The 16,014-nt window shown below is 34.7% G+C and overlaps 1 protein-coding gene across 1 annotated transcript in view; it reads right to left on the bottom strand.

Annotated features, from left to right (window-relative positions):
- The window catches only part of kek2 (kekkon 2), a 1,284,908-nt gene that overhangs the window by 845,525 nt on the left and 423,369 nt on the right, over positions 1–16,014 (bottom strand). The gene's annotated exons all lie outside the window — the stretch shown is intronic.

Here is a 16,014-nt window from a genome sequence, read left to right as displayed (position 1 = left end):
GGATATGATTGTAGAGAATGGATTAATCTTGCTCAGGATAGAGACCGATGGCGGGCTTATATGAGGACGGCAATTAATCTCAGGGTTCCTTAAAAGCCATAAGTAAGTATAAGTAATGATAATAATAATAATAATAATAATAATAATAATAATAATAATAATAATAATAATAATAATAATAACACTTTATTTACTACTGACTGGCCGCCCTCACATAACCCCGCCATTGGTCCCTATCCTGAGCAAGATTAATCCTGTCTCTATCATCATATCCATTCTTAGATTATTTCCCCATCTACGTCTCGGCCTCTCCGAAGATCATTTTCCCTCCGGCCTCCCAACTAACACTCTATATGTATTTCAGGATTCGCCCAAATGTGCTACATGCCCTGCGCATCTCAAACGTCTGGATTTAATGTTCCTAATTATATCAGGTGAAAAATACAATGTATGCAGTTCTGTGTTGTGTAACTTTCTCCATTCTCCTGTAACTTCATCCCTCTTAGCCCCAAATATTTTCCTAAGCACCTTATTCTCAAACACCCTTACCTCAAACTAGTCTCAAAGTGAGAGTCCAAGTTTCACAACCATACAGAACAACCGGTATATATATAATTTATTTCAAGAAATAGTCTGCCCAGGCATCCTGGGTTGCCAAAAACACAGAATAACACACATATAAGAATAGTAATGATTACAGTAAGATAGATGAGCCAAATTTAAATGTGAACTAGGAGCTTAAGTTTAAGAAATAATAAATTTGTACATATATTTGTAACAATCACACACTAACGAATAGAAAAGGGGGGGGGGATTATGATATTCCGTATAAATGATTTTTCAGAATTGCCACAGACCCTTTAATGGTTGAAGTAATTATTTTTGGAATGATGTCATGGATTCCAAATGTTTTGATAGTGTTTACAGTTGATCGTGGGATGGTGCCCCTCGCTCCGATCATTAAACCATGTACTTCCCAGGTGCCTTCCATCTGATATTTTTCTCGAAAATACGGAATAGTAGGCTCATAAATTTGTTGTTTTTCTTTGTTGACCTCGGATGGTTGGGTCTGGCTCATCTCAAATCTAACAGTTGGGTCCAGTATAAAGCCTTTACTATTAGTCTTGTCTAGAGCCACGATGTCCGCTCTTCTAATTCCGCCGCCTTCAGACGCAACGCAGTGCACCTCTTCATGGACCTCGAAGGATTTGTTTCTAAGGGCTTGTGCTATTAGTTTTCGGATGTTATGATGGCGTGAATTTCTCAGGAGTTCTCCATGCTGACAGGATCCTAGGACGTGTGCTAAGGTTTCAATCTCGTTGCAGTATCTGCAACGGAAACCGTCCAAGGATCTCCCATGAAGACTTCTCACTGGTGCTACGTTAGCATTCATCTTAATTGCGTCCCGCCATTCAGAGGAAGATAGACCCTCCTTAGAAAAAATCCATTTATTTCCGGGAGTATATTCTTGAAATAAAATAACACCTTTTCCTTTATGTGGAAGCGCACACCATTTGTCGTACTCTTGTTTCCTAAGATTTTGTCGTAGTTTATGGACATTGATGTTACTTATATCCAGATCTTCAGGTGGAATTTTTAACTTCCTGGAACATACTTTCTTTTCTGCTGCTATGTTCCTTGTAGAAACGACAAGAGGATTCGAGGTTCTCAATAATGTGTTGCAAATATTGAGATGCTGTAAATATGCTTCCCATTGAGCTTTGAAAAGGCTGAGACCCTTATATTTACGTTCGGTGTACAACATCGCGTCGGGCGTGTCTCCTGGCAAACATAAAATTTCCTTCACCGAACTTTTAATTAACTTATCCACATCTTCGAGAAACCGGTCAGAAAGCTGGTGAAGGGGAGCATTTTGAAGAGGATAAACAAGTATAGGCCAAATATACATATTTAAAACATTGAGTTTTTGTTCTGGTTTCAGAAGATAAGTAGATGTTAAAGCTTGGATCTTATTATTTAAATTATTGATTACTTTGGCAATGTCAAACTTAATTTCATCAGAAAAATTAATCCCAAGGTATTTGATTCGTTCATCTCCATCAATACTATTAACAATTGATCCTCCAAGATTCAATGTCGTACTACTTAATTTTCCTTTCTCGATAACGATGGTTTGAGTTTTAGATTCATTTAGACTTAATCCGATCTGTTGTAATGACCGTTTTGTCATGGTAAATATTTCAGATGCAGCAATTGTACTTTTAGCAACAAGTGCAATATCATCCGCAAATCCTAATGTTACTACATTATTTAGATCCGATACAAGGTCATATCCAAATTCTTCAGCCACACTAGGCTCGGATAATTCATCAAAAATGTGGTCTATGCTGAGATTAAAAAGCATTGGGGAAAGAGGAGCGCCTTGCACAACCCCTTGTTTAAACGGTATGGGTTTTGTTTTATGGATTCCAACCTCTATCTGGGTTTCATTTCCACACTGTAAATTTATAATTAAATCCTGTAATTTTTGGGGAAGGACAGAATTGTGAATGACAGATTCCAAATGCCGATGTCCAACAGTATCATAAGCTTTATGCACATCAAGAAACAAGATGGTGACATCTTCTTTTTCGATTTTGGCCTTACGAAGAACTGAATTTAATATAGAGGCATTAATCTGTGCACCAGCAGTAGATACAAATCCTCGTTGGTTTTCATTAAATTCTACGTATTGTTGCATTCTTGAACAAAGACACCTCTCCAAAACTCTTCGAATTACTGAACAAATGGTTATAGGTCGATAATTATTTGGGTCCTTTTTTTCTCCACCTTTATATATAAGAACAGTTCTAGCTTTCCGAAAAAAATTAGGTACCCAATTGTGTGATAACATTTTAGTTCCTATTAATGTTAAAATTACTGCAACTTTTTCACATTTAATAGTTCGCATCAATATTTTATCTGGTCCTGCAGAAGTGTCAATCGAAATACCTTGCATAGCTTTAAGAATTTCTTCCTTACTAACAGTATCCAGAAATTTGTTGTTAATATCATCTTTGTCAACTTCAGTAATATGGTTCGGATAATTATCCAAGTGATGGTGGTTTACATTATTAAATTTATTATTAAACGTAGTTTCAATCTCATTTACCGGAATACTTAAAGGACATTTCTTTGGTTCAAATATTCGACGAACTGCTTTCTTTCTTTGGTTATAATATAGGAATTGTGTCACCTGGTAATTGTATTTTTCTAGTCTGACTTGCTTTTCTCGTTTGGATTTCCTTTGCGGATTTGTGGTTTCAGTATAGTGTCTATTATTATTTTTGAAGTCACCACGTCTGCGTGCTAGATAATACCGCGTGGCGGGGTGTTTGGGGCCTGGGAGAAAATGATGAGCAGTACCAAGAAAATCTTTGAAATCTTCCGTATATTTTTGAAAGTTTTCCTCGTCCATATTACTCTGAAAAATTTGAATCCACTCATCCAAATTTTGTTGAAACCCATGAACATCATTTTTGTCTGAAACATTCTCACTCTCGAGATTAGGGAGTGGTATCTCCGGTATATCAAGGGAAACATTCTGATTATTAGAATTATAACTAGAACATAGATTAGTACGAAATTCTTCCGGATGAGCTTTAGCAATATGCTGCTTAACACCTTTGAAAAATTTATTACAATGAGGACAGATGTTAAGTGCAGTTGACCGTATACCATGAGCCACTTTCATGTGCTTATGAATACCCCTTTTATCATACAACTTTTTGCAATAAATACATCCAATTTTATTTTGTCGTAATGATGAATCATTATCATCAGGTTGATTAGTAGCACTAATATGTGTAGAAATATCGTAAGGATTTTCTGCTGCTGCTGGGGTAATATTCAGCGAAGAATCTTCTGATGTGTGACATCTCGAAATGTGGGTATTGATGCCTCGATGAGTAAAAGATTTATCACATAAAGTACAAGTGACAGAAGAAGTGTTAGTAAAATCAAATGGAGTAGACAGAGGGATGTTGGTTGACATCACTGATAAATTAAACTAAAACGCGTAAATAAATAAATTCTAACTTTCAGATTTTTGACAGCAGACTGGATGATAAAAGCTTCTCAACCGAATAATAACAGGCGTTTCCCATATTTATTCTGTGTTTAATTTCCTCCCGGGTAATAATAATAATAATAATAATAATAATAATAATAATAATAATAATAATAATAATAATAATAATTTCTTGTTTATTTAATACTAATTTATGCCACCGGCGAGGCGTAGCTCAGTCGGCTAAGGCGCTTGGCTGCTGATCGGGAGTTGCGCTCGGCCAAGGGTACGATTCCTGCTTGGGCTTATTATCTGGTTGATTTTTCCGAGGTTTTCCCCAACTTTAAGATGAATGTTAGGTAATCTACGGCGAATCCTCGGCCTCATCTCGCCAAATACCATCTCGCTATCATCAATAACATCGACGCTAAATAAAGTAGTAGTGGATACAGCGTCGTTAAAATATCAACTAAAATATAAATAAATTATACACATTGCTATTTTGGGTTTACCTTAAAGAATGCTTATTTTTTATAAAGCGATACTATTAATAAAACTATGCTATGAACGTTCAAAATGATTGGTTAAATTTACTGGTAGGCCTACCATATCGGAATTCTTAAGAATAAATATTGAAGTAAGGCAAAGGGATGGCCGTTTTGACTTTTGTTCAAGTAGGTGTTGGATTCCGTACCTAAAACAGCCAGTAAAGACACGAGACTTTACTTAAGACTCAATAAATTGAATGTTTTTACATAGTGCTGATGAAGTAGTTTCGAGTGGCAGAAAAAAATGAAATATTAGAAATCAGTTTAGATTCCTGAAATCTAAAACTGATTCCACTGCTGTAGAATAAAATTGTGAATAAAACTAAATTCATTAAGTTTACACGAAGTGTTCATACTCGTATTACGATTCAGTTGCGAATTGATAATTTCAAGCTTTAACTGTTCCCAGAATTTTAATAGAGAGTATAAAATGTATGCAAAATTTGTAACAAACAGACTACAGAGAAATTCAACCTATTCTACCAAAAGAGAAATGAGGATTCAGAAAGGGTAGATCTCGCACAGATAATGTCCTGGTGCTAAAGGAGCTCATAGATAAACACAGAGAATTCAATAACGAATTATAAATTTTATTTATTCATTATATGAAAGCATTCGTTCGTAGGGCTATATAACCTACACACAGAATTTTGGAAGAGCATAGTTTATAGAGGCATTCCGCGTTATTTAATACTAAGTGTTCTAATGGAAGAAGTTAATTTAATAATATAAAATTTGTTACAATTTCTTTAAGCTAATGAAGACCTGTAAATAATACCATAGTTATGAAATTAATAATAATAAAATATTTATAAAAAAAATAAGCATTACCACAATCTAACACGGGACCTTTCGCCTGTTCTCATAACAGGAGAAATTAGCCATTCCACAGATTTATCGATCAATTATCAACAAAGGAAAAAGAGAGACCTATCTGAAATATTTACGGGTGAAATCAGAATCTGAAAGAGAACACACAATTTAAGAAAGAAATCGAGTGTCGCAAAGAGAATAGTAACGAAGATAAAGAGAGGAAGCTGCTTTATCGAAGTTAGTAATTTATAACACGACAATCATAGAGCCCCAAATAGAGCTCATAAAATATTCACGTATTTAAAAAAGGAACAGAAAGGTTTAATAAATATTAGTGCTGCAATTCTAGAAGAATTCCTCCAATATCACAAATATCTACGAACTTATCCAAAATAGAATATAAATGTAAATGGTGAAGTATCATAGGAAATAAAAGTTGACTTAAATGAACCAAAAAATTATGAGATTTATCAAAATAATTCAGAATTTGAAAACCCGAGTATGTAAAGGAGTAAATTGAGAAATATACACAACAAGAAATAAAATTAAAATAACTTAATATATTAATATGTGCTGGATTACATTTAAATTTCCGGAGAAATGGACAAGTAAAGTATTATTATAAAGCTGAGGATTTTGCGTCGTAGATTTTTTAGTGTATGAAATAATCTTATACTTAATGGAATTGCTGATAATATATTTATAATTACTGTTGTTGCTAAAAATTATATTTTTGCTAATGGAAGAACATAATACTCTATAAAAAAAGCTCTAGCTATTGTTAAAAATATAATTACTACTCCTACTGATGAGGTACGAAAAAATTTATAGGAATCACAATAAATGTTTTGTCCAATGTGTAGATAAATACAGATGAAGAATACTGACTGAGGCTCCAATTGCTTCGAGTACTAATAATAATCAACCATAATTTACATCTCAACAAATATCTTCAGAAAAATATACCGGCCACATTTCTTGCCACATCATTAGTCCTACTAGGGAACGAAGTTGAGACACCAAAACATTGCCTAGTGGAGGATGTAGGTTTAAAGGACATAGGATATAGAATGATATTAGAACTTTACTTTACTGATGTACATTCAGGTTCCTATGCAGAATGAAAGATGCCACATGAAGGGAGCTCTGTTCATTCTGGAGATTAACGGGTACGGGTTTGTATCGTTTATGTTGTATCATTAATTTATGTTTAAAAAGTAAACCTTTCTTCAGGAGTTCAGTTGCGATGTAGTGAAGGTAGGTATTGTGAAGATATATTATAATGTCGTCAATAAAATCTGTAACTTTTCCTGTGCTTGTAAAAGAGTTCGGATGTGATTATTTTTCAGCCACAAACGAAAATGCATATATTATTGTGTAAAGTGCGTAAGTCGGATATAAAAGTTAAAAACCATCGTTATTTACAAAAACATTGCGATTCTACAAGATCCATCGAACATCTGAAATTGTTTAGTAATTCGATTTCGGATCATTCCAAATTTTATTATGACTCGTAACTGATGTTGTTATGTGTGAATATTCTGCTCCATAAACTTGAGAATCCACATTGTAAACATTTTATTGAGAAGTAAGGATCTGGAAATTGCCGACTCCAAGAACTAGACGTACACAATACATACTCTCGTATTATAAAAGAATTTTAAATTCTATACGTCCAGCTGTTGATAACAATAAAAGAGTTAAACTAAAAGAGAAGAGTGTTCTTGAAAAAAAAAAATAATGCATAGGCTATTCGAAACACTGTGAAGTACAATATGAATTCCATAGTGTACAGGCACAAGATAATATTCAACAACATTATAATAAATATAAACTATTTGAAACTCGCACCACTAACATCGTATGATATCGAAATAATATATTCTTAGTCAAATATTGTATCAGTGACAATCAAATAGGTTTTTATTTGGCAATTTACGAATGCACTCTGTTGTACATTGCAACAAAATTAATGCCACCTAAAGTACACAATTCATTTTTATTTCTAATCTACCTCATTTTCTACAAGAAAGAGAATGAGGTAAGTTGCTTTCGTAAATGTGTGTTGTAATCTATTTGTTTTAGTCACCTAACTACTGTAGAGCATCGATTATCCGAATACCGATCAACAGAAACATCGGTTAACCGAAAGAGTTCCAGTCGGCAAATTCAAATTTGCATGAGCGCCATGCAGAAGTTTTGTTAGCGTTGTTTGAGAGAGATTTAGAGGTAAAAAAAAAGTCTCAGCTCTGAAGGCAAAAAAGAGGACTTCTTTTCCTAAACAGTAGGCCTACTTTAATGACCATTTTGAACTTGTCAAACTAGGCTAGTCAGTTCTTTGTGTTATTTGGAAGACGTGTGACACAAAATATATACTGTATGTACAGTTTTGTGTTTAATATCAGTGTTTCTTTGTTTCATACTGCTCCTATGATACTGGTACAATTTGTTTTCGTAAATGATCGGTTATCCGAACACCCCCGTCCCAAATTGTTTCGGATAATCGATGCTCTACTGTATACGGAATAATATTTTTCAAGCAGACTCTGTACTACCCTGAATTGATGTAAACAACATGACTTCTATAACACGAGACGTAGTTAACTTCGAAAGTTCGGTGTCCGAAGTTCCATCCCTAATCATTAGTGTTCTTTGCGGACAGTGATCTTTACTGAGTAATGTCTCCGCTGTAGATATATCTCCAAGAAACTATCTCCTGAAATGCCAGAAGCCACTGATAAAATAAGAAGAACTGGAATTGCTATCAGACCAACACAATAAACCAGTACTCTGAATGAAGGATGGGTGGAGCGGAGAAAAATGTTCTCCGGCACCGCAACTCGAACCCTGATTTTCAGCTTTACGTACTGACGCTTTATCACTAAGCCACACCGGATTCCAGTTCCGATTCCGGATTGAATCCTCTCAGTTTAAGTTTCACCTATCAGCTTTCCCTTTGGTGGCCAAACCTCATGCACTGCGTCACAGGTGTGTTGACAGTGGTACAATGTCCAACACACTATGTGCAAAGGTGCACTCATTACGAGTGACTAAGTGACCGGGATCCGACGGGATGATTGCCATCTTTAATCACTAAGTGATTATTTACGCATATCATATTAATATGATGTACCGAAGTACATATACAGGGACATTTTATTTTTACTTCAATTTTTATTGTACCTGAGTTTTTTAATGTAGTTCACTCCCACCCCTCCTACTAAAGAAGTTCAACCGCCCTCCACACAGATCCAAGACCGCATATACAGTCATACTAGCCTTACGGTCATAGCAAACATTACGTTCCTAAAATATGTTCGCGTTTTCCATTGACGAAAGAGCTTTCAATATTGCATCATTTTCCATTTGCCTACGTCGCATCCCGGTTCCCCCCACCTGCTTCTATTCGCCTCTCTGTAAATGCTAGTGGCTGGGCTGTCTTAGCTCTTTTCTGAGAACATTAATTTCTGTTAGGAATTGGACGTCTACGTAATATTATACTCATACAAATGTTTAAAATAACTTAAATAAAAGGACCTCGTTAAGTAATTAACTGTCACGTGATTTCCTCCCTTTCTACGATGCTGCGACGTAACCACTTGGACGGACAGTAGAAAGCATGTCTGAGTAATTTTATCTTTTCGGATCGGGCAGAAGTGAAGATTGAATTTACAGTACGTAAGTTCTCTTTTATAGAGCAGGTACAGAATTACTTCAACATGAGTTACTGATACGAAGTACGAACCTGGTAATTGGAATTAGGTACAATCGTCTATAGTGCGATAATATGCACATTAGAACTGAAGCCTGTATCGAAATGAACGGCCACCATTTTCAAAAATGTGTCTAAATATCCATATTATGATTATTTTTCAATTTAACTTCATTCGCTATAGTGTTCGCTAATGTGCTGTAGATAGTATAATATACACTGCATAATGAATACGTCCGCATGGAAAGCTCAGTTCGTGAGTAAAAACACTCATTGTTAACACTGTACTGTATTTTGATTAAACAAAATCCTAATGAAAATTATCAAACTCAAAATCGCGAAATTTCCTAGTTTACGTAGCTAAATTTTTTCATTTATTTATGTTATACGACGCTTTATCAACAGCTTAGGTTATTTAGCGTCTGAATGAGATGAAGGTGATAATGCCGGTGAAATGAGTCCGGGGTCCAACACCGAAAGTTACCCAGCATTTGCTCATATTGGGTTGAGGGAAAACCCCGGGAAAAACCTCAACCAGGTAACTTGCCCCGACCGGGAATCGAACCCGGGCCACCTGATTTCGCGGCTAGACGCGCTAATCGTTACTCCACAGGTGTGGACCGTAGCTAAATGGATGAACTACTTTTCTTCCCTCCTATACTTGATAAAGTGATTTGTTTGTATATTACGCCAGTATCATCGAACTCCAGTCGAGGAAGGGGGTAGCAAACGGTGTTTCCGGTTCTTAATCGTTGATCGAAAGATATAGCCAGGTTAATATTAGAAATTTTAGTAAAAACAAAATGATGTCCCTGTATTTCCGTGCAGGATTTCTGCGTTATCATATGATGAAGAGAATTTTTCTCCGCTCAACTCATCTTCATCATATGATAACGCAGAAATCCTGCACGGAAATATCATATGTACTTCGGTACATCATATTAATCAGTAGTCTGAAGCTTAACGGAGCTAAATAGAGGACGGAATTTCGAAATTAATAAAACATAAACACAATCACATCAACATTAATTCGTGATTGAAATGTGGGCCATTGCTAAGTGGATATCCTAGACTGCTACGCCATTAACTAAGTAACTCCATATAAATCTTCAATCATTCATGCGTTTCCAGCCTCTAATGTACCAAGATTATTATTATGCTGTGCTACATAAGCTCGTCAATGCACCTTATCTTGAGAGAAATCAATCCAGCTGCCCCACCACTCCATCCTGACGTCATCCTCCCATCTACCCTGTACGTCTTGGCCTCCCTAATGGTCTTTCCCTCTAGAGATTTGCTACTAAAAGCCTGCATCCATTTATGTCGTACTCATACATGCTGTACACGTTGATCCAGCATCATGGTGGAGTACACAGGAGCGACGGTTTGTGACCGAGTTGTCTGAGGTCCCACTAGTATCAGAACAACGTTTTAAAGCAGATCACATATCATTGATTTAAAATAAAGAAAAAATATTTTCCAATCGATTTTATATATAGATTTAATTGTTTTAGTCACTTTCCATTGTTTAATTCAGTCGACGGTATTTTTCGTGTCATAACTAAAGACATCGAGTCTTTAGCCCTAAAAAATTAAGTTTTAGGTGCTTATATAGGTTAGAAACATATGTTAAATAGGTTCTTATTGTTTTAAAATAGCTACAGTAACATTTGAGCCGTTCAGAGCAGAAGTGGTGTAATTCAAAAATGGGTAATGAGAGGCGTATAAACGTAGGTCTACTGTAAATTGAATGGTAGTCTGTATAGCTCAATTGATGAATTGTATAGGCTATGCTGTAAATTGAATGGTAGTCTGTATAGCTCTACTGATGAATTGTATATGCTGTAAATTGAATGGTAGTCTGTATAGCTCAATTGATGAATTGTATATGCTGTAAATTGAATGGTAGTCTGTATAGCTCAATTGATGAATTGTATATGCTGTAAATTGAATGGTAGTCTGTATAGCTCAATTGATGAATTGTATATGCTGCAAATTGAATGGCAGTCTGTATAGCTCAATTGATGAATTGCATATGCTGTAAATTGAATGGTAGTCTGTATAGCTCAATTGATGAATTGTATATGCTGTAAATTGAATGGTAGTCTGTATAGCTCAATTGATGAATTGTATATGCTATAAAGTGTAGTAGTCTGTATAGCTCAACTGATGAATTGTTTATGATTATAAATTGAATTAATCTACTTGATATTAATTGCACAAATTTGTATAGATTAATGGAAGTATGCTACTTTGTACTGTATATATTTGTATAGTTTTGGACGATGAATTGTATATGCTTTAAATTGAATAGTAATCTATATAGCTCTATTGATAAATTGTTTGTGTTTGTAATTTGAAGTAGTTTTCATGATATGTATTATCAATTTCTGTGTATCACAACTGGTTGAATTGTTTATGCCTTAAATTTAATTAATTTACTTGTTTCGTATTATACGTATAGCTCAACTGATGAATGATCGTTTGCGTTTGTAAATTTAATAATCTGATTGGCAATGTATTGTATACTTTTAGTAGAGCCATCGATGTAGCTCAGTCGGCAGACTCGCTGGGCTGCTGATCCGGAGCTGCGTTCGGACTTAGGTTGGATCCCCCTTTGGTTTCATTGAATGGTTTCTTCCGAGGTTTTCCACAGCCGGGGGACTGAAGCCGGATGGTCAATGGCGAGTCTATGGCGAGTCCTTGGCATCAACCCCTTTGATTTGATTACCTGGTTGGGTTTTTCCGAGGTTTTCCCCAACCAAAAGGCAAATGCTGGGTAATATTTTGGCGAATCTTCGAACCTCACTTTATCTCACTACATCTCGAAAAAATATTGTAAAAAATTGCACAAAATTGTAAAAATTGTAGAAAATTACTAAATTGTAAAACTATAAAAATTTGTAAAAATTGTAATTGTAATATTGTAAAATTTTGACTTGTTCCACATCTTAAAGCTTCATTGTTCATGTAAGATCTATGGAAAATAACAAATGAATGAGTGAATTCTGTAAAATACAGCGCAAAGTACAGTAGAGATTAATATTCAATTTACTTAAACTATTAATAGTCAGTGGATATAAGAAGGACAGTTTAATTGCTACTTTGCGCTGTATTTTACAGAATGTTTACTTTAAACCTCATTACCCTATTTTGACTCACTCCACTTTCGCTCTGAACGGCTCATTTATGAAAATACATCGTAAGGGATATAAGAAAAAAAAAATTCGGAAAACGTATTACATGTCTTTCTCGTGTTAAATTTACATTACGTCGTTAACATGTTTCAACCTGTTATCGGCAATCTTCAGAACTGGTTGTTGCTGGTCTTGCGCCGTTTGTTTGTGTTTCCTGTGCGGGTGTGTTTATGTAGTGTAATGTGGAGTCAAAAAAGAGTGTGTGTATTCTGCAATTGAGTTGTTTGCTGAGAATTTCATTTGCATGTGTTTTTGTGTGTCTATAGATTTCGTATTGTTCTAGTGTGTTGAGTTTCTGACATTTTGGTTGAACGTGTAGAATTTCCATGTCTATGTTTATGTCTCTGTAGGTGTGGTTAGCATTTGTGATGTGTTCTGCATATGTGGAAGTGTTTTGTAGTTTTTTATGGCTGTTATGTGTTCTTTGTAACCTGTTTGAAATGATATGCCTGTCTGTCCTATGTAGAAGTTGTTGTAGGTGTTGCATTTGAGTTTGAATATGCCTGTGTGGTTGTATTAGTTTGTTTGTATGTTGAGATGCTTTTGTAGAGTAATATTTGTTCTGTATGCGATGTTGTAATTTAATTTCTTGAATGAGGTTGCAATCTTGTGTGTGTTTATGATTTCGTATGTTAGTGTGATGTATTTTTTGTGTTCTAATGTTTTTTTGTGATTATGTTTTGTCTTTCTTATTATGTTGTCTATTATGTTGGGGTTTATCCGTTTTCTTGTGCTATGTATTTGATTGTGTTTAGCTCTTCTTTGTAATCATGTTGGTTCATTGGTATGTTGGTAATGTAAATTTAACACGAGAAAGACACATCATAGGTTTCCCGAAGTGATATAGTGTTAAAATTATATACTCAAGATGTATAAAAATTACCTATTTAAAAATAGAGAAATGGCAGTATCGGTAATGCATGAGAAATATAGGTTTGAAGACAATTCCTGAAACAGCAATAAATTTAACATTGCAAAAATTAAATAGATTATAGTTTTAGAATGTTATTTCACTGATGGATGAAACTTGTAATGTCCATTTAAGTTAGCACCATGTGGTGTAGGGATGTCACATTACCGAAAATTGTCCTTATATTCTGACCTACGTTTGGATGATCGCGTATTAAATATAAACGTGTACACCTACATAAACACGGGCCAAATATTTTTGTGAAATGAAAAATCAGATCCATATTCGTACATGTGTAAGAAAAATTTATTTTTATAATAATAAAAATTACATTTATCTCTTTATTACAGATCTGGCATAAAACCACTTTTCCATCTGTCGTAAAACACAGGAAATCTGAAAGCCTTCTGGAAGTTTTCAGTTTTGGCATTTTGTAGCACAGAAGCACAATACCAAAATTATGAAGTACTCTCCTAGACTGTCTGGCTACAACTGTTTCGGAAATATGTGACGAAAGGTCTTGAAATTTTCACAATGGATTTTACATGGATAACTATTGTTGATAAGGTTTTTTGATCTGGCTCCGCTACCCCCATAAATAAAAGAACCGACATTTTTCTGCCCACAAAGACTGCCACGCCTTTTACCCAACTACTCCAATATAATTTATTGTTAGGCTGTTGCAGTGTCGGCCCTTCATTAATTTCGTCTTCCTGGATAATATTTTTAATATTTTGAACTCTTACTCCTTGTTTGGGGGGAGCAAATACAATTTAAATATGATTTAAGGCAAAAAAGATTGTTATAGGTACAGAAAAGCGAAAATAGTTCATAACGTGAAAATAGATGCGTATAGACACTATAAACGTTCATGATTACATTAGCAGGCATATAATAGGCCTATATATAATAGTTACTGATATATCTGATTGGCTATTCAAGAAAACAATAGGTAAAAACTTAAAGATCCGAAGTCTAGTCATAACTACAGTCCTGCGTTTGTTTACCTAAAGCCTTCAAACGCACCGCAACAGTATATATACGTATATCTTACAGTATAGATCGGCGGCATTCAACGCAACTTAGTTCAGATCAGCTGTTCAGTGAACATGAGAAAACAAAACAAAGAAATATGTAAATAGTGATGGTGAGTCCCTAAATGCAGAAATGTGAAGGGCCATCAACTACTTGGGATGTTTTGCTTAATGACAATATATCATATCATATCATATCATATCATATCATATCATATCATATCATATCATATCATATCATATCATATCATATCATATCATATCATATCATATCATATCATATCATAACATATCATATCATATATCACATCATATATATCACATATCATATAACATATCATATCATATCGTCGTGTGAATGCAAGAATTAGGTAACTTGATTTTTCATATTTTGTGACATTGCCTATTTACTTATTTATTGCACTAAAGAATATGTCTCATTTTCATTTACCTATTTGTTATATTGGAAAATAGATGTCGCTGGTATCATTCGATCAGTTACCAAGTTCTTCCATTACATTTTGTGCGATTTTTGCTACGCTATAAAAGAGGTAACTAAAGAACGCAAATTTCGAGTTACCTAGTTCTTGCATTCACACGACGATATATTATATTATATCATATCATCATATCATAACATATTATATATATATCATATCGCATCGTATAGTATCATATCATATCATATCATATCATATCATATCATATCATATCATATCATATCATATCATATCATATCATATCATATCATATCATATCATATGAATCCTCTGGATTCAAAACCCTCTAAAGACCATTTTGTTCGCAATTGAGTTACCCCCACATATTGCTTGCTAAGAATGAATTCGAACTATTTATACAGTTTGAATTCAAAAAGCCACTAAATTTGAAGCAAAAGGTTTGTTAAAAATCACTGTTAGGTTAAAAATTCCTTCTATTTGCCACCAGTTATTGTTAAAATCCTTCAATTTGTGAAAGTGGATACAGGGGATTTTGAATCTATAGGATTCATATATAATATCATATCATATCATATCATATCATATCATATCATATCATATCATATCATATCATATCATATCATATCATATCATATCATATCATATATCCTATCGTATCATATCATATCATATATCCTATCGTATCGCATAGTACCATATCATAAATCATTTTATCATATCATATCACATCATATCGTATGATATCATATCATATATCATATCATGCTATACCATGTATCATATCATATCATATCATATCATATCTGAATTTTAATATATTAAGTTTTCTATCACCGTGTGTCCAGGTATATCAGCCACAAATTTCACTTTAACACGCCGGTATTTGAACACAAGCTTTCGGCGAGGAAATCCATGTCATAAATGGTAGGATAACGCTTCGATGGGCACGAATATGTTAGATTAGTTCATGTCGGTTTGGAATTGATAGTTTGACTGCTTGAGGACTATTGACAGGCGCACGTGAAATCGGTGCAGACGGTAATTCTAGCCATACCCCTCTCCCACCCTCTTCGTCATCGCACGAAGCGCTCAATGTTCTGACAAGCTTGCTCCTGTTATTAATTGTAAAGTTTTGCAGCTCAGAGAGAAGGAAGGCAGGCAGGCATCTTTTTGACATGTATGATGCAAGCAAGGGATCGATACAAAGCAACATGGCGGACGGTGGCTTGTTTGTGCATTCTGTTGTTGAAGCAGCCGATGTCAATCTAACGTGTCCACATCATTATTTTTCCCCTCCAGTCATCTCAACTTGCCTACGTCAGGCCCTGGA

Source organism: Periplaneta americana, chromosome 7, assembly GCF_040183065.1.
Source record: "Periplaneta americana isolate PAMFEO1 chromosome 7, P.americana_PAMFEO1_priV1, whole genome shotgun sequence".
NCBI classification, from domain to species: domain Eukaryota; kingdom Metazoa; phylum Arthropoda; class Insecta; order Blattodea; family Blattidae; genus Periplaneta; species Periplaneta americana.
Note: the sequence above shows the minus strand (reverse complement) of the source record. Positions and strands in the feature narration are given on the sequence as shown.